At 39.4% G+C, this 18786-nt stretch overlaps 1 protein-coding gene across 1 annotated transcript in view; it reads left to right on the plus strand.

The window, feature by feature from the left end:
• Nucleotides 1-3207: 3207 nt before the first annotated feature.
• The window catches only part of LOC133644964 (complexin-2-like), a 259003-nt gene continuing 243424 nt past the window's right edge, over nucleotides 3208-18786 (plus strand). The window contains exons 1-2 of the mRNA XM_062039732.1: nucleotides 3208-3334; nucleotides 3446-3515. The gene's annotated coding sequence lies outside the window, so the exon portion shown is untranslated. The remainder of the gene's footprint in view (nucleotides 3335-3445; nucleotides 3516-18786) is intronic.

Consider the following 18786-nt stretch of genomic DNA (forward strand, 5'->3'; position numbering starts at 1 on the left):
ATTTGATACCATTGTTGCACACGATGTCACGTCCGGTTGCAGACTCTACATCTGCTCACTTTTCAATGTCAACAAAGCAAACATGCCTGATAGAAAGCGCTCAAAAGTTAAGGCTTCCCTTTTCAAAATGCTGTAGCGCAATGCTAATTCACATTGGATATGCCATATAAATGCTACTGATTAGCATTAGTGATTTTTACACGGCGATTCCAATGCATCCAAATTTGGCAATAAAAAAGACGGTTTAGGTGCTACAATGCTACAATCACACAGGTAGCGTACAAACCAGTACAATACTTACAGTATAAACACTTTGTAGGACTCAACAAAAGACAAGACTGGCAGATTCAACTTCACGGCAAAGACTACTTCTTTCAACTTGAACAATCTTAATCTTGCCTTCAGTTTTGTTGAATTTATTGACAGTGCGGCAACATTCCTACAAAACTGCTTTCTGCTTTTTTAACGTTTTTGGAATGACCACTAAATAAAAAGTCTACTACTTGCAAATGAGACTTAGAATTTGATTGATGGATTGAAACTTTTATTAGTTGATTGCACAGTACAGTACATATTCCGTACAATTGACCACTAAATGGTAACACCCCAATAAGTTTTTCAACTTAATCCATTCATGGTAAAGAAGTGTAGGAAAACACAATATAACAACTGGACAGCGCAGTTACGATTGTCAGCTCTGTGTTGAATGTTAAATTAAACAAAACAAATGCATCGTTATTAAAAATTGAACATTTATTACCACATGAATACACATAAAAGTAACGAGAATTGAATACCTGTACCGATTCCCAGACATTGGGAATAGCTACTGAATCGGTTCAAATTCCTGCTATTTGGTCGCCTTTGCTCATAACGAAGCCATAACCAAATTTTATTGATTGAATAAAAAGACAGAGCATATATTAGAGTATTCTAAGTATTTCTTTTTAAAGAAACGACTAACTTAGCAAAGACTTTTGGATACAACCCCTCTAAAAGTACCCACAGGCTGCTCCACACTGCAAAAACTGAAATCTAAGTAAGATTAAATATCTCAAATAAGGGTGATATTTGCTTATTTTCTGTCTGATAAGATAATTCTTCTCACTAAGGAGATTTGATGTTAGGGTTTTACTTGTTTTAAGGGTTTTAGTCCTAAATGATCTCAGTAAGATATTTCAGCTTGTTGCTGAGATTTTATATGACCTATATTGAGTAAAACATGCTTGAAACTAGGATATCAACTAATGCAAAGCTGTGTCATCAACACTCACAAGTATAAAACTACTTTTTTAAAGTAATCATTTCTTACTTCAAGCATGAAAAAAAATAAATCATGATGCCGAGCGCATGTCATTATGTCAAGATAATGGCACTAGCATTTACTTCATTTAAGAATATTTTCAACAAATTGAGCAAAAAGGTCTCTCTCTTTTTTTTTTTCTACCAAGAAAAGTGCACTTGTTATTAGTGAGAATATACTTATTTTAAGTTATTTTTGGGTTCATTGAGGTTAGCTAATTTTACTTGTTTTGGAAAGTCTTGACAAGCCGAATTGTCTTGTTCTATTGGCAGATAATTTTGCTTAGTTCAAATAAAATACCCCTAATTTTTGTTTTGTTTTTTCTTGTTTTTGAACATTGACTTTTTGCAGTGCATCTATTGTGTTATACATGTATTTTTTTATGATTCCAATCTGTTTTTTTTTTACATTTGAGTATAAATCACTTAATTTGCATATAGGCCTAAGATGATGCTTCTGGGTCATGTGTGTGTGGAAGCTGAAGAGGCTGAGGGCGTGGCTTACTGGCTGGTCTGCTTATCACAATGTTGCCAAAATTATGTTTTTACACCGTGTATTTTTTGGGGGGTGTTTTACACTATATGTGACATCATTATTCTTGCTAATTAGACTACAAATACAGCTGTACTCACTGCATTAAAGTATCTCTTGTAGTACTCTGACTCGCCACACTGGAAAGTGGGGTGATTGTGAGCGAGCAGATGCATGTTGCTACCGTCTTTTATCAGCGAGGAAGCCAGAGTTTGTGTTTTGTTTTGTTTCTTAGGATGTTTTAATGCCCTGCTGAATGAATGAATGAATGAATGAATGAATGAATGAATGAATGAATGTGGCTGCCAATTAGGTGGATGAAATTCCAGACAAAACAGAGTTAATAATACTATGTATGTTTTCATGGAGGATAAAAAAGTGCTGCTTCAGATACAAATACAGTAGAAGGTCAGAAAGACTCAATATGTTTTATTTATTTTATCATTGTTTTTATTATTATATTATAATATTTAATTATAATATTTATATAATAATGATTACATTTAATTTATATTTATATTATTTTATTATTGTATCATTTATTTTACCATTGCAAATAAATGAGACCAAAAAGTATTTGATAATATTTTATGAAAGTGAATTACCACCTTTTTTTTTAAAAACAATTTATTTACAGTGATTAGCAGTAGTATTAGCCATTTATTTGGGAATACGAGGCATGTACTAAAAACAAACACAATTGAAAAAGAAGTGACAAAAGAAAGATAGTAGTTTAAAACATATGTTTTGCTTTTCCTGGTTTTTATTCCCTTTTTCAAATGCCCCACGGCCAATAATGCAAGTTCGATCATTGCGTCACTCGCCACAAATAGATTGCAGTTCTGTTGGAGTATAAAACATCATATGAAAACAGATGAATCCAAAATAACAATACATTGGCTTACCTTATTTTTATTTATTTTTATCGGCTATTATTGCAAACATTTGCTTTATGAGCCAGCTTCTTTAATATCCAGCATGCGGTAAGGTGAAGGTTTATTTATTTATCTAGCACAATTTTTAAACTGCCTCAGAGTGCTGTACAAATGAAAAACAGAGAGGTAAAAAGGCAGAATAAAAATCACTGTAAGTACAGAACATGTTATAAAAACACAGCTAAATGAGCCAAAATGTTAAAAACAATACAAGCAAAATAAAATAAGGGATATCGATACATTTTTTTTTTTAAATGGCATAAATAAAAGCATAAAAATTAATCAATTTTTGGGTGTAAAACAATATGTTTGGGTGCCAGTCCTATGATTAACTACAATCCTTCATAAAAGAGGTCTGATAATTGTTTTTATGACTTACTAAACAAGTAATGTAATTGTAATTGTAATCATGTTCCCGGGTTGGGAAGTGGCCAGTAGAGCCGCATGTTAACTCGGTATTCATGTTCCCGGGTAGTGTGAAGGGAAATGGGCGTAAGTAGTGACGTCACACGCCACTTCGTCACAGCATCAACACGCAGCTGGCTCTGATCGGGACAGAACTACAGTGAGTAAATGTTTATAAAGAAAAGTTACAAATGTAAGTGTTCTGCTCTTTTACGGCCAATAAGCCAATAGTTTACGCGAGGTTGTTTTTTTGTGTTGTCACGGCGTGTAGTTGGTGTGAGGAAATTAAGCGCGTCTTCACTCGGCGAGGACGTCACACGTCCAGCCGGCGAGGAGAGGAGGTACGTTTATTAAGAATGTATTTATAATTTATTTATTCCACGGCGAAAATACATGTGAGGTCAATTTGTAGTGATGGCGAGATGAAGTTATGAGGCAATTGCACCACTTGAGCCAGCTGGTTCGAGACTTTGTTGACGCTTCAGGACTCCCCTTGCTGGTCAAATGTGTAATTACACACAGCTGCATCTGATTGATTGATTGATTGAGACTTTTTGTAGTAGATTGCACAGTACAGTACCTATTCCCTACAATTGACCACTAAATGGTAACACCCCAATAAGTTTTTCAACTTGTTTAAGTCGGGGTCCACTTAAAGCGATTCATGGTACAGATATATACTATCATCATAATACAGTCATCACACAAGTTAATCATCAGAGTAAATACATTGAATTATTTACATTATTTACAATCCTGGGTGTGGGTTGATATCAGCACTTCAGTCATCACCAATTGCATCATCAGATAAATGGACATTGAAACCGTGTAGGTCTGACTTGGTAGGATATGTACAGCAAGTAGTGGAGAGAGATCAGAAAGCATAAGAACAAGTATCTACATTTGATTATTTACATTTGATTATTAACAATCCGGGGAGGGTGTTAGTTTATGGTTGAAGTTGCCCGGAGGTGTTCTTTTAGTGCGGTTTCGAAGGAGGATAGAGATGTCCTTTCTTTTACACCTGTTGGGAGTGCATTCCACATTGATGTGGCGTAGAAGGAGAATGAGTCAAGACCTTTGTTAGATTGGAATCTGGGTTTAACACGGTCAGTGGAGCTCCCCCTGGTGTTGTGGTTATGGCGGTCATTTACATTATGGAAGTAGTTTGACATGTACTTCGGTATTAGGGAGGTGTAGCGGATTTTATAGACTAGGCAATCTGGTGATGCAATTTGTTGCATCTATTATGCTTCTTGGAAATGACTGAGTCACAATAAATGTTTGAAAAAAAGTTTTTGGATAGTTAAATCAACAAAGTATAATAAGATATGTTTTTTATATATATATATATCCATCCACCCATCTTCTTCCGCTTATCCGAGGTCGGGTCGCGGGGGCAGCAGCCTAAGCAGGGAAGCCCAGACTTCCCTCTCCCCAGCCACTTGGTCCAGCTCCTCCCGGGGGATCCCGAGGCGTTCCCAGGCCAGCCGGGAGAGATAGTCCTCCCAACGTGTCCTGGGTCTTCCCCGTGGCCTCCTACCGGTCGGACGTGCCCGAAACACCTCCCAGGTGCTGGAGCCTATCTCAGCTACAATCGGGCGGAAGGCGGGGTACACCGTGGACAAGTCGCCACCTCATCGCAGGGCCAACACAGATAGACAGACAACATTCACACTCACATTCACACACTAGGGCCAACTTTTAGTTTTGCCAATCAACCTATCCCCAGGTGCATGTCTTTGGAGGTGGGAGGACGCCGGAGTACCCGGAGGGAACCCACGCAGTCACGGGGAGAACATGCAAACTCCATATGTATGTATGTGTGTGTGTGTGTATATATATATATATATATAATATATATATATTAGGGCTGCAACTAACGATTAATTTGATAATCGATTAATCTGTCGATTATTACTTCGATTAATCGATTAATAATCGGATAAAAGAGACAAACTAAATTTCTATCCTATCCAGTATTTTATTGAAAAAAAAACACCATACTGGCACCCTACTTATTTTGATTATTGTTTCTCAGCTGTTTGTAAATGTTGCAGTTTATAAATAAAGGTTTATTAAAAAAACCAAACACTAAAAATAAAACTCTGCGCATGCGCATAGCATAGATCCAACGAATCGATGACTAAATTAATCGGCAACTATTTTAATAATCGATTTTAATCGATTTAATCGATTAGTTGTTGCAGCCCTAATATATATATATATATATATATATATATATATATATATATATATATATATATATATATATATATATATATATATATATATATATACCTGTGTATATATATATTTTTTTAAATTACATTTTATTTATTTTATTCTATTTTTTCTATTAATCTTCATATGTCTTACTTGTATTTTAATCTTTATCTCTACACATGGTTCTTACTATTTTACAAGTTCTATTATTTTTATTTTCCAACATTCCTCAGTTGCTTGTGGGGACGCTTTTGTGTCAGCGTCCTGGTGGCCATGGTCTGATGACCTCCTGGTGCAGATGGCTCCTGTGATAGTGTTTACTCACATGTCTCCTCTGTAATCAGCCATGCAATCATTGGTCCATATAGTTGCAAACGTGTGTATGTCGTGTGATTGTGTGTGTGTTTGGTATCTTTGTCCGTGCGTACGTATGTGATAATGGGGGTTATGGGTCACCGGGGTATTGTTTTTAACTTTGTAAAGCACTTTGCGTCGCATTTATTTTATGTATAAAAAACGCTCTATAAATAAAGCTTGATTTGATTAGATTTTGATTTGATAAAAAATAGATATTTAAATGAAAATAAATATTTAAAAAAAAGAAGAGTTTTTTAATCGATTAAAAATCTTTACAAATTATACTAATAATACATTTTTTCAAACCCCTTTTAATGTCTAGCTTAGCTTGTGTTAAAGTTTTTAAACCACAGTTGACCGCTGAGACAATAAGCAGCTGCAGTGTTTAAGTGACTGATTAAGTTGTGTCTTGCCTTCAGTCATCAAAGCACGAGATGATTTTCCTGACACTTCCAAGCGAAAGGGTGTCTAGATATCTCAACAAGGACGCCGTGTCAGCTGACAAGCGCATCTCTTGGCCATTGTCGCTGCACAAGGCACTGCACCAAATGAGCCGATTGGAAGCGGGGGTTTAAAACCTCTGCAAGGCTTTTTTCTTTCCAGCACGGCACGAGTTAAACGTCCTTTGATTCTATCAGCCATGAATTATTAAAAAATAGCCCGAGCCGACTTGATGACTTTTCCTGCAGTAATTATGTGATATTTTCATGTAAGCCGAGACCAGAAAAGGCTTGGAGTGCCGCCCGCACATCCCACACTGAATGGAACGGAGGCAACGAAGCCGTCAAGTGGAACTAAGCCCCCAACAACATGATACCCAGCCCAGCGAGGAATATTGACGATCGGGATTTCCCGCCAATTCAATTACGATTAAGAAGCCATCGCCTTTAGTTTACATCCGAGTTGGAGCCAGATGATTTATGTGCGGCCATGTTTGGATTTGTTTACCCTGGGTGGCGCATGAGTGGGAGTCGCCGCATGTTCATTAATTATCACTGCAGGTGGACTGCATCTAAAGTCACCGTCATGGCAGCTGTTTCATGACGTGTCGCGTCCAAAGTCCGACCCGGGGGCCTTTTGTGGCTCGCAGCTTGTTTTTTCAAATGTATTTACTGTGATGCAGAGCTTTCTACCCTCCCCCCCAAGGAGCCCAAGCACACCTCCAAGATGACAAGTGCCTTAATCCTCTTTGAGCATGGAACTGAGCACAGCTGCTCTGGTTCCTACTGGAATCCTCTTCTTTAGCCTTTTTTTTTGATACATAGTCGCTATGTCCTTGTCAGTCTTCCACACTCTGTCTCTGTGGGTGGAGGCGGGCATACACACCTCGGAACATTGTATGTAAGGTAACGTCATAGTGATGATACTAGGGGTGCAACGGTACACAAAAATTTCGGTTCGGTACATACCTCAGTTTAGAGGTCACGGTTCGGTTCATTTTCGGTACAGTAGGAAAACAACAAAATATAAATTTTTTGGTTATTTACTTACCAAATTTGTAAACAATGGCATAACATACATATACACACAGGGTCCATTGCCAGGGTTAATGTGGTCAACAGTGGATGTCAGGTGTAGATCCACCAATGGTGTTTGTTTACATTGTGACGCCGGTGAGCTACAGTGTGTTGTGAAGCATGTTTAGCTATTCCTCCTCCTGCAGGGATGATACTTGTAAGAAACATACTTTATTTGTCGCCATGGAGGCGAGGATTAGTGATTTAGAAGTAGCTAAATCACTGCAGACTGCGGCTGGACTTTAGCCATTAGCTAGCTAGCCATGTCTTAAAGCACCTCTTCCTGAGGGCGTTTCAGTGTTATAACTTCACCTTTATCTTTAGTTTTTAAGCCAAAATGCGTCCAGTCTCCCTTTTCTGTTGACACACTGTGTCTGATTGTAAGTACTCCGTGATTGTGCGCTGCCGAACATGCTCCTCTGCTCGTAAACCAGCAATAACACGACGTGAGGATGACAGGGGTGCGGGGGGTGGTGGATCTGTACTTTTTAGAGGCGGTATAGTACTGAATATGATTAATTAGTATCGCAGTACTATACTAATACAGGTATACCGTACAACCCTAGGTTCCAGTCCAGAACATTTTGTGAAAAATAACCTATTTGCCGCCGTTCCCATTTGCCTACAGCATTATGAAGTTTCAGCCTAAGGTTCAGTCTGGAAAAAGTCAGATTATCATCTGCACTTGTCTCATCTCCGCATTCAAACTCCAAAATTCTGCTGTGATGTTTTTGCCTTAATTAGCAGCTCTCTTAATTGATCGCAGGCAGGAGAATACTCGGAGGAGGCCTGGGGAAAAAGCCCTCATGGAAATATGCTAATGTGATGTCTGGCTCCAACAAACTCTTTCTACTTCATTTGTTTTTATTATCCCCCCCAACCCCAAACCACTGTAATTTCCACACAAAATGCTGTGCTTCCTCCCCCAATTACATTTCCTGGCGTGAATTCATTAATTAAAAGCCTTCCGCTCGAGCACACGGTCCAAAGTTGCAGAAAACATGTCCCTAATAATGTAATGTATTAACTGCAGCTATTGATAGGCCACTATTGGCTCCTCCCGACCTTCCGTGTTATTTGCAGGCCGATCGATGTCCTTGTGTGTGGGACGGGACACCACACAAATCAATTCCACGCAAGCGAGACAAGCTTTGCACGTTCGATAATTAGCTGCATTTTGTGTTCCTCTAATTAGTAATTAGTCTGAGTTTTGAGCTGTTTGTGGCTCCTTGGACAGTAAACAGAAGACTAGTGCGCCGGTAGCCTGTATTCAGGGACATGTAAGCAAATATTAACATTGCTGTATGTATACTTTTGACCCAGCAGATTTGGTCACATTTTCAGTAGACCCATAATAAATTCATAAAAGAAGCAAACTTCATGAATGTTTTTTGTGACAAACGACTTTGTGCTCCAATCACTCTACCACAAAAAATAAGAATTGTAGAAATTATTGGAAACTCAAGACAGCCATGACATTATGTTCTTTACATCCATCCATCTCCTTCCGCTTATCTGAGGTCGGGTCGCGGGGGCAGCAGCCTAAGCAGGGAAGCCCAGACTTCCCTCTCGTCCAGCTCCTCCCGGGGGATCCCGAGGCGTTCCCAGGCAAGCCAGGAGACATAGTCTTCCCAACGTGTCCTGGGTCTTCCCCGTGGCCTCCTACCGGTCGGACGTGCCCGGAACACCTCCCTAGGGAGGCGTTCGGGTGGCATCCTGACCAGATGCCCAAACCACCTCATCTGGCTCCTCTCGATGTGGAGGAGCAGCGGCTTTACTTTGAGCTCCTCCCGGATGACAGAGCTTCTCACCCTATCTCTAAGGGAGAGCCCCGCCACCCGGCGGAGGAAGCTCATTTCGGCCGCTTGTACCCGTGATCTTGTCCTTTCGGTCATGACCCAAAGCTCATGACGATAAGTGAGTATGGGAACGTTGCTCGACCGGTAAATTGAGAGCTTTGCCTTCCGGCTCAGCTCCTTCTTCACCACAACGGATCGATACAGCGTCCGTGTTACTAAAGACGCCGCACCGATCCGCCTGTCGATCTCACGATCCAGTCTTCCCTCACTCGTGAACAAGACTCCGAGGTACTTGAACTCCTCCACTTGGGGCAAGATCTCCTCCCCAACCCACCTTTCACATTTTAGACGTGAAAGGCATGTGTTCTGTCTTTGACACTGTCCGTCACAATTTTCCGAGAAGCTTCCCAACCCGCAGATGGCACTCCACCCTTTTCCGGGCGAGAACCATGGACTGATTCTCATCCCAGTCGCTTCACACTCTGTTGCGAACCCATTCAGCGGGCACAAAGAACATCCATGTTCTTCGCAAGTGTTTGTAAACTTTTGACCACCACTGTAAGTAGCAGAGGGTAGCTTTTGCTTTTGTTTAGTTATTTTGAGCTACTGACATTATTCTGCTCAAGCAATTTTATGTAAAAAAATAGAATAGGGAACTAGTCAAATATTGTGTTGATATTGGTAAACTGTCAATAGCACCCACCATAAATACATGGGAAATTTACAGTTAATACATGTGATCTGTATTGATATTGGCCGATCTCACTAATGGATGGTCGGTATAGGAATCGGTAGCATGAAACCCCGATCGGAACATCCCTAGCTTCCACCAACCGTCACACTCTACCAAGCCGCCCGTCAGATGATATCCGCATGAAGGCAGTCACTCTGTTAAAGATCTGTGAGTCGGAAGGCGACGTCATGTTCATGTCCTTCTCTGCAGCTCCTCTTGCATCTTGTCGGGTCCCCTCTTGGCTGTTACTACTCTATCAGAAGTGGCAATTGACTTGAAATAAAGCAAGTAGGCTATTACTCTTGATGTGCCGGCAAAGCGATAGTGGTCAACAATTAGCGGCACACTGCTGTTCTCCATCTGTAGCACTTGGCATGCATCCATTATTCATGTGTGAGAGTTCCCTTATTGAATATGTATACATGTCTTTAGTTGGAGCTACGTCTGGGGGGCATTGATTCAAAGCCCCCCATGTACTTCAAACATGTGCAAATAGAGCACGCTCTTAACCTATTTGCCTTGCTTCCTATGTATTTTGGACGACGACCTAGCAAAACGTCACACTGGAGTAGAAGTGCGTCTTCAAAGAGCGAGAAGGTGGAGCCAGATGATGCACTCCATGATGCAACATCAACACCCAAACATTTACATCCGGAAGGTTTTATCACATTTTAGACGTGAAAGGCATGTGTTCTGTCTTTGACACTGTCCGTCACAATTTTCCGAGAAGCTTCTTAAAAACATGTCACGTCATATAGTTTCACAGCAAGAATTACTGTATAATGGTTTTAAAAGGGACTAGCCCAATTACGTTATCGCTTCGGCACTCTTCAACATTTTCAGAGAGGTTTGATTAAAACTTCATGACATTGCTCTCATTTTATAGCCAATGTTTTTTTTTTAAATCAAGACGGTCAAGGCTGCAAAGGTCAAAAGTTACATGAGAAGGGTGTCTGTTTTCTCTTCAGCACTCTACCGTCCCAATTTTCCAGGAATTTTTCTTTGGCTCTCTATCCGTTACAAATACTCTGTTTACAAATAAATAAATAGACTGCGTATTGTGACGTTATGGCAATGAATTTGTTGATTTGTAAAGAGATCAAACTCAAGGCATTCGAAGCATTTGAGGTCAAAATTTAGGCATGATAGGTACAGTTCTTGTTTTCTCTTCGAAGCTCTATCGTCGCAATTTTCCAAGAATCAAAACTTTATGGTGTCCTTCTCATGTAACAGCAAACGTTTGTTGATTTGATGGCGATCAAACTCAAGGCATTTGAGGTCAAAGTTTAGGCATGATAGTACAGTACTTGTTTTCTCTTCAGCGCTCGACTGTCACAATTTTCCAAGAATCTTCATCTAAACTTCAAGTAATCTCTCTCCCATTACAGAGAGAATTATGCCCATTTGAAAGAGATTGATATCAGCTGCCTTGATCGCTTCTGTTCAAAGTTTAGACATGATGGATACAGTACATGTTTTCTCTGCGGCACTCTACCTGTCACCAAATAATCTTCTCCAAAAAGAGAGGGCATGTTGCTTAACATCACTGCAATAATTCTATTAGTTTTCGAAATGATCAGTTCCACAAAGCTCAAGGCAGCTGAGGTCAAAGTTTAGACGCTATAGGTACGTGTTTTCTTCTTGGCGCTCTGCATATCACAATTTTCCAAGAATCTTAATCAAAGCTTCATGTTATAGCAATAATTATATACATTTAAAAGAGAGCTGACTTACAAGATTAAAAGTCAGAGCTGACAGGTGCAAATTCTCTCTTCGGCACTCTATTCGTCACAAAAAAATATTCTTAAAAATGTAGGTCATATCGCTTAATGTCACAGCAATAATTGTATTGCTTTTTAGGGAGAACATACCAATGGTGATCAAGACAGCTGAGGTCATATTTTAGACAAGACAGGTAATTATTTTTCTTTTCAGTGTTCTACCGTCACAATTTTCAAACAATCAAAAACTTCATGGCATTCCTCTCTCACGTTATAGAAATGTTGATTTGAAAGAAATCAAACTCAAGACGTTTAAAGCAGCTTAGGTCACAGTTTAGACATGACAGGTTGTTTTCTCTTCGGCGCTCGACCGTCACAACTTTCCAAGAATGTTGATCTATACTTCAGGTCATCTCTCTCACGTTATAGCAAGAATTCTGTCCATTTGTAAAAGATCGCACACAAGCGATCAAGGCAGCTGAGGTCAAAGTTCAGACATGATAGGTACAGTCCGTGTTTTCTCTTCGGCACTCTACTTGTCACAAAGAATCTTCTTCTAAAAGAGAGGGCATGTTGCTTAACGTCACAGCAATAATTGCATTCGTTTTCAAAGAGATTAGATCCACAAAGCTCAAGGTAGCTGAGGTCAAAGTTTAGATGCCATAGGTATGTGTTTTCTCTTCGGCACTCTACATGTCACAAATTTACAAGAATCTTCATCAATGTTAATTTGTAAAGAGGTCAGACCTATGGCGATAAAGGCAGTGGAGGTCACAGTTTAGATGCATCAGATACATGTTATCGCTTTGGCACTCTACCCGTCAACATTTTCAGAGAGTCTTGATTAAAACTTCTTAAATTGCTCTCTCATTTTCTAAGAATGTTTTTTTAATCAAGATGGTCAAGGCAGCCGAGGTCAAAAGCTACATGCAATGGGTGTGTTTTCTCTTCAGCACTCTACCGTCACAATTTTCCAGGAATTTTTATCAAAACTTCATGGCATACCTCCCCAACATCATAGCAAGAATTCTGTCCATTTGAAAGAGATCGAACACGAGACAATCGAGGCAGCTGAGGTCAATGGTTAGACGTTACAGGTACGGATTTGTTCTATCACAAATACTCTGTTTCAAAAAAGAGAGGGTGTGTTGCTTGACGTTACAAATACCGTGACAAATTTCCAAGAATCTTCATTGAAACTTCATAACGTCGCTTTCTAACGTTATGGCAATGAATCTGTCCATTTGGAAAAGATCAAATTAAAAATGTTCAAGGCAGCTGAGGTCAAAGATTAGACATGACCGGTACTGTACGTGTTTTCTCTTCGACGCTCTGTCACAATTTCCAGAGAATCTTTGTCAAAACTTCATGACGTCGCTCTCTCATGTTAGTATGTTCTTTTTAAAGAACATAAGACTCAAGGCAGCTGAGGTCAAAGGTCCAAAGTGAGGAATACATGTATTCTCTTCAGCACTCTACCTGTCACAAAAAATCTTCTTTAAAGTGAAGGTGAACTGTTTGTTTTGTAGGAAATATTCAGACAAAGACTGAAAGAACACCCTAAGGACCTCAATGACGTGACGTGACATTTTCCCATGCTTGCTTTTTATTTAAAAAAAAAAGCTAAACCACCTCACACACAAATATTACGTGTTTCTCAGTGCTTCTCAAATATTTTCTTAGGAACAAGAAAATATTTCACGCCCCCCTACTCTCCACAGTGAATATAAATATTGTATAAATTGTCTATGCAATTGTTAAAACTATATCTCTGCATAACATTGTAAGTTTATTGACATTGAAGGAAACAACACACCGGTCTTTCCTCGTCTACCACTGTGGTTACAGTGAAGCCAAGTGCTACGTACGCTTCATTATATACTGGTGCGGCAAAAAAAAGCATGTTCCCCGAGGTCACACGCGCCCCCCCCGGCATCACATCACGCCCACCTCCCCAGGGGGACCCGCCTCACTATTTGAGAAAGACCGCCCGATTGTAGCTGAGATAGGCTCCAGCGCCCCCCCCCCCCCGCCCCCCCCCCCCGCTACCCTGAAGGGAATAAGCGGTAGAAAATGGATGGATGGATGCCCTGGACTGATGCTTTTGAAATGGGGACAGCAGCATACATCATTAGCTTGGCTCGTAGTCTGGGTTCAAAGCTCCATTGCAACATACAGCCGTGGTCAAAAGTTGACATACACTTGTAAAGAACATAATGTCATGGCTGTCTTGAGTTTCCAATCATTTCTACAACTCTTTATTTTTTTTGTGATAGAGTGATTGGTGCACATACTTGTTGGTCACAAAAAACATTCATGAAGTTTGGTTCTTTTACGAATTTATTATGGCTCTACTGAAAATGTGAGCAAATCCGCTGGGTCAAAAGTATACATATAGCAATGTTAATATTTGCTTACATGTCCCTTGGCAAGTTTCACTGCAATAAGGCGCTTTGGGTAGCCATCCACAAGCTTCTGCTTGAATTTTTGACCACTCCTCTTGACAAAATTGGTGCAGTTCAGCTAAATGTGTTGGTTTTCTGACATGGATTTGTTTCTTCAGCATTGTCCACACGTTTAAGTCAGGACTTTGGGAAGGCCATTCTACAACTTTCATTCTAGCCTGATTTAGCCATTCCTTGACCACTTTTGACGTGTGTTTGGGGTCATTGTCCTGTTGGAACACCCAACTGCGCCCAAGACCCAACCTCCGGGCTGATGATTTTAGGTTGTCCTGAAGAATTTAGAGGTAATCCTCCTTTTTCATTGTCCCATTTACTCTCTGTAAAGCACCAGTTCCATTGGCAGCAAAACAGGCCCAGAGCATAATACTACCACCACCATGCTTGACGGTAGGCATGATGTTCCTGCGATTAAAGGCCTCACCTTTTCTCCTCCAAACATATTGCTGGGTATTGTGGCCAAACAGCTAATTTTATGTTTCATCTGACCACAGAACTTTCTTCCAGAAGGTCTTATCTTTGTCCATGTGATGTCAGATGAAACAGTGTATGTGTATGTAAACTTTTGACCACGACATCCAACAGTACGTCCTAAAAAATGCAGGCTAGGCTATTTGACGACGCTAAAGGTGGGAAATTGTTTTTCTCTGTGTGGCCTGTGATTGACGGGTGACTGACTCACCCACATGTCTGCTGGGATGGGCTCCAGCTCCCCTGTGACTTTAGAACTTGAATTGATACTTTAATGATGTGGCTAGTAACCGTACACTGACACCAGCCCAGTGACGCGATGCTCCTCATTTGGTCTCACTCTTACCTCCGCTCGGTGACATTTCTCTTTCTCATTAGCGCAAATGACATTTAGACTTTTTGGGGGCCAGCGTGTCTCTCGTGGCTCCTCGTGCATCAGTAATTCAGCAGCAGGAAGGAAGATTTTATCTTCAAAATGACAGCCCACGGCCATGCAATCCAGTTATCACGATTTCCATTTGATAATGTTTTTAAAGTTCGGGTTGTTTAAGTTTTTAATAAATCCTCAGTGTTGCTTGCCATGTTGTTGAATGCAAGTACTTCTATTGTGTGGTTGCTTGCATTGATTTTTACCTGCAGGAATTTGAATTAATAATTTACACCGGGGAGGACAAAACTTATCAGAACTGAGGGAGGCAGTGATAAAACATTTATAACAATACCAACAGTGATACTTTTCATCAATAGGCTGCAGGCTACTTCACTGTTCCCACGAAATATGGGGAAATAACTACAAAAGTACACTTCATTTATTAATGGTGTTACAAAAAAGATCAGTTAGAATAATACATCATGTTGGATACAGAGAACATACAAACCCTTTATTCATTGAATCGAAAATACTGAAATTCCACGACATAGTGAATTTGCAAACAGCTAAAATTATGCACAAGGCAAACTACAATCTTCTACCCAAGAATATACAACAATTTTTCTCAACAAAAGAGGAGAAATATAATCTTAGAGAAAAATGTAATTTAAAGCATTTGTACGCACGTGCAATACTTAAGACCTTCAGTATATCAGTATGTGGAATTAAATGATGGAATGGATTAAGCAAATAAATCAATGTACTAATTAGGGCTGCAACTAACAACTAATTTGATAATCAATTAATCTGTCGATTATTACTTCGATTAATCGATTAGTAATCGGATAAAAGAGACAAACTACATTTCTATCCTTTCTAGTATTTTATTGGGGGAAAAAACAGCATACTGGCACAATACTTATTTTGATTATTGTTTCTCAGCTGTTTGTAAATGTTGCAGTTTATTTAAAAAAAATAAATAAATAAATAAAGCCTCTGCGCATGCGCATAGCATAGATCCAACGAATCGATGACTAAATTAATCGCCAACTATTTTTATAATCGATTTAATCGATTAGTTGTTGCAGCCCTAGTACTAATATGATCCACTTCAAGAAACTCTTCAAACTTAGAGTTTACAAAGTACAAAGAAGAAGAACCACGATAAACATTCTGAATTTATTTCATCCATCCATTCATTTTCTAGATAATCTTATTTATCTCACTATATGAAATGTAACTTACTTCACTAATTATTATTTATTTATTTTTATTGTTATTACTTTGGAGTATATTGTGAATAAATTGAGAACGGAAATTGAGCGAAAGTTTTAGCAACTATGTAAAGGGAAAGTGGTAGGATTAAATAAGCTCCGCTTCTTCCGACTCCTTTTCGAACATGTTGAATAGAGAAACTGGAAATTGTGATGCATCATGTTGTATGCATGCATGTTCCAAATAAACTCAAACTCAACTCAACTACTTGTCCAAAAGGGACTATTATTGTCTTGCTACTTGGATGAAAGGTGAAGTCATGTTAGACGTTTGCAAGATGTCAAATGCTCGCCAAAAACGCCGTCAGAAGTAGGTCATTGGGAGTGTTATCCAATAACAGCAGTGCTATTGTCTTTACTTTTACGAGTAATCTAATGGTTTTTTTTATTTACGTTACAACGCCGTTACCAAAGCGTTTGTAACATGGCACGCTACTTTTGATGGGGTCGTATGTCAACATGCCAGCGTCACAAGCGCAACAATTTCAATGCAGGTAATATATTTTTCTTAATGAAAGCAACAAGCAGCACCACACTAAAATGAACTTGATGTCAAGTAGAAGACAACGTCACACGGGAAACATGTAACACACACATACACACACAAGTACTACGTGGGAATAACGAGCAACAAATCAGTGATTGAAGTGACAAGCTTGCTATTCTACAATACCCCGTTTGTGGAATACAGCCATCGAAGCACATTCAATCTCTTTATTAACAAGCGCTAACACAATCCAGTGAAAAGGTTTAACAGAGCTGCTGCTAAGCTAACAAACACAGCTTAGCTGAAATGCTGCTCTGAGGGTGTTTTTGCTGATGTCACTTGGCAACAGGCACCGCCTTTTAAAGGCACACACACATGCGCACACTCTGCTCTCATGAAACGTATCAACGGCTTATGCCAGATAATACATTTTTAACACATTCATTACTTTTCTCAAGTAATTAACTACATTTATTTAAGAATAATTTAGTTAGTAATGGCATTACTTTTTGGGTAAAGTAACAAGTAACGATAACTAATTACTTTTTTAAAGTAATTTTCCAAACAATGGTTATTGGAGGAAAGGACAATAAAACATTGAGAGGCAATTTAGGTCGTAATTAAAGATAAAGTAAGGAATTTAAGCTCTTTCTTTAAAAAAAACCCATTCACAATCATGTGAGGCACGTTTCTCCATTTTCAGTGCATTCGAAATAGTAAAAAACTGCTAGTAAGAGGTGTCTAACAAGACAGGTGATGGAGATACGATCTTCTTTGCCAATAAATCCCTCCAATGTTTTATATGCATACTAAAAGTGTGTATCTAATGTAGTAACAGGCACATACAATATTACGTAATATTTACAGTATTTTGATCATTCTAAGCATTACGGTAACTTCTTTCTGTCAGGTTCAAACACCGATGACATCTATTAGACAAGACAAGAAGCAAAGAAATCAAACAGAGATAGGGTTCAATTTTGCTCATGAGGAGAAACGTCTCCCACCACGCTCTGACGAGGGAGCTCCACGCCTCCACTTTTATTTGGGCCCTTTCTGGTTACATAGCATTACATTACATTACACAGCTGCTCCTAAGGGGAGGTGGTCATAAAAAGCTTTTGCACTCGGTCATAAACAGTTCAAAGAAAAGGTGCCAGGAGCGGTGTCAGGTCCTGCTTCCTCTCCGCTTTGTAGATCTCGGGTCGTGACAAGGTCTTCCTGTGGCTGTCAATAGATCAAAGAAACCGACACCTCCATGTCGCATCCCATCGCACACAGTGGCGTTTTACAAGCCTTTTGCTTGATAAGATGAAAGACAGCTTTTGTCTTCTCGCAGGGCGATCTGAACTCAATGTAACCCAAAGTTGTGTGATAACTTCTATACAATTATTTTGACACTTTCCATGGGCACACTGATTTCACAGAGCGCATAGCAACAATAGCTACTTCTGTCAACAACAACAACAACAACAACCGAGAGCATTCTCCTGTTTGCTACCACTAATGGCCGACTGTATAAGAGCCTCGGAGCATTACCATGTAGCATTATTGCTTAACATGTCAAACAAGAACATAAAACAGTGACTATCGAGGTCCGCTCTGAGTGGGATGCCGACTGATGGGATGGTTGTATCTTTCAGCACTTGTGCACTAATTGTCACTCGTTAGATTAAAAAAATTGTGTGATGGTGGTGGTGGGTGTAGCACTTGGCTTTACTGTAATCATGGTGCACTGCAAAAAGTCAGTGTTCAAAAACAAGAAAAAAACAAAACACAAATTAGCTGCATTTTATTTGAACTAAGCAAAATTATCTGCCAATAGAACAAGAAAATTTGGACTACTCGTATTGTGGGGCACATGCACTAACCCCTGTTCCACCGTGCTGCCCATATTGCATACAGTTAGCGTATAATTGTTTTGTTGATGTGTAAAACTGAATTTGAATGGATTTGATAACAGTGAAATGCACATTCTACACTGCAAAAAGTCAGTGCTCAAAAACAAGAAAAAACAAACAAATGAATTTGAACTAAGCAAAATGATCTGCCAATAGAACAAGAAAATTCGGCTGGTCAAGACTTTCCAAAACAAGTAAAATTAGCTAACCTCAATGAACCCAAAAATACCTTATAATAGGTATATTCTCACAAATAACAACTGTACTACTATATGAGTACGTATTTTCTATTGT

The sequence above is a fragment of the Entelurus aequoreus genome, linkage group LG28 (assembly GCF_033978785.1).
Source record: "Entelurus aequoreus isolate RoL-2023_Sb linkage group LG28, RoL_Eaeq_v1.1, whole genome shotgun sequence".
NCBI classification, from domain to species: Eukaryota; Metazoa; Chordata; class Actinopteri; order Syngnathiformes; family Syngnathidae; genus Entelurus; species Entelurus aequoreus.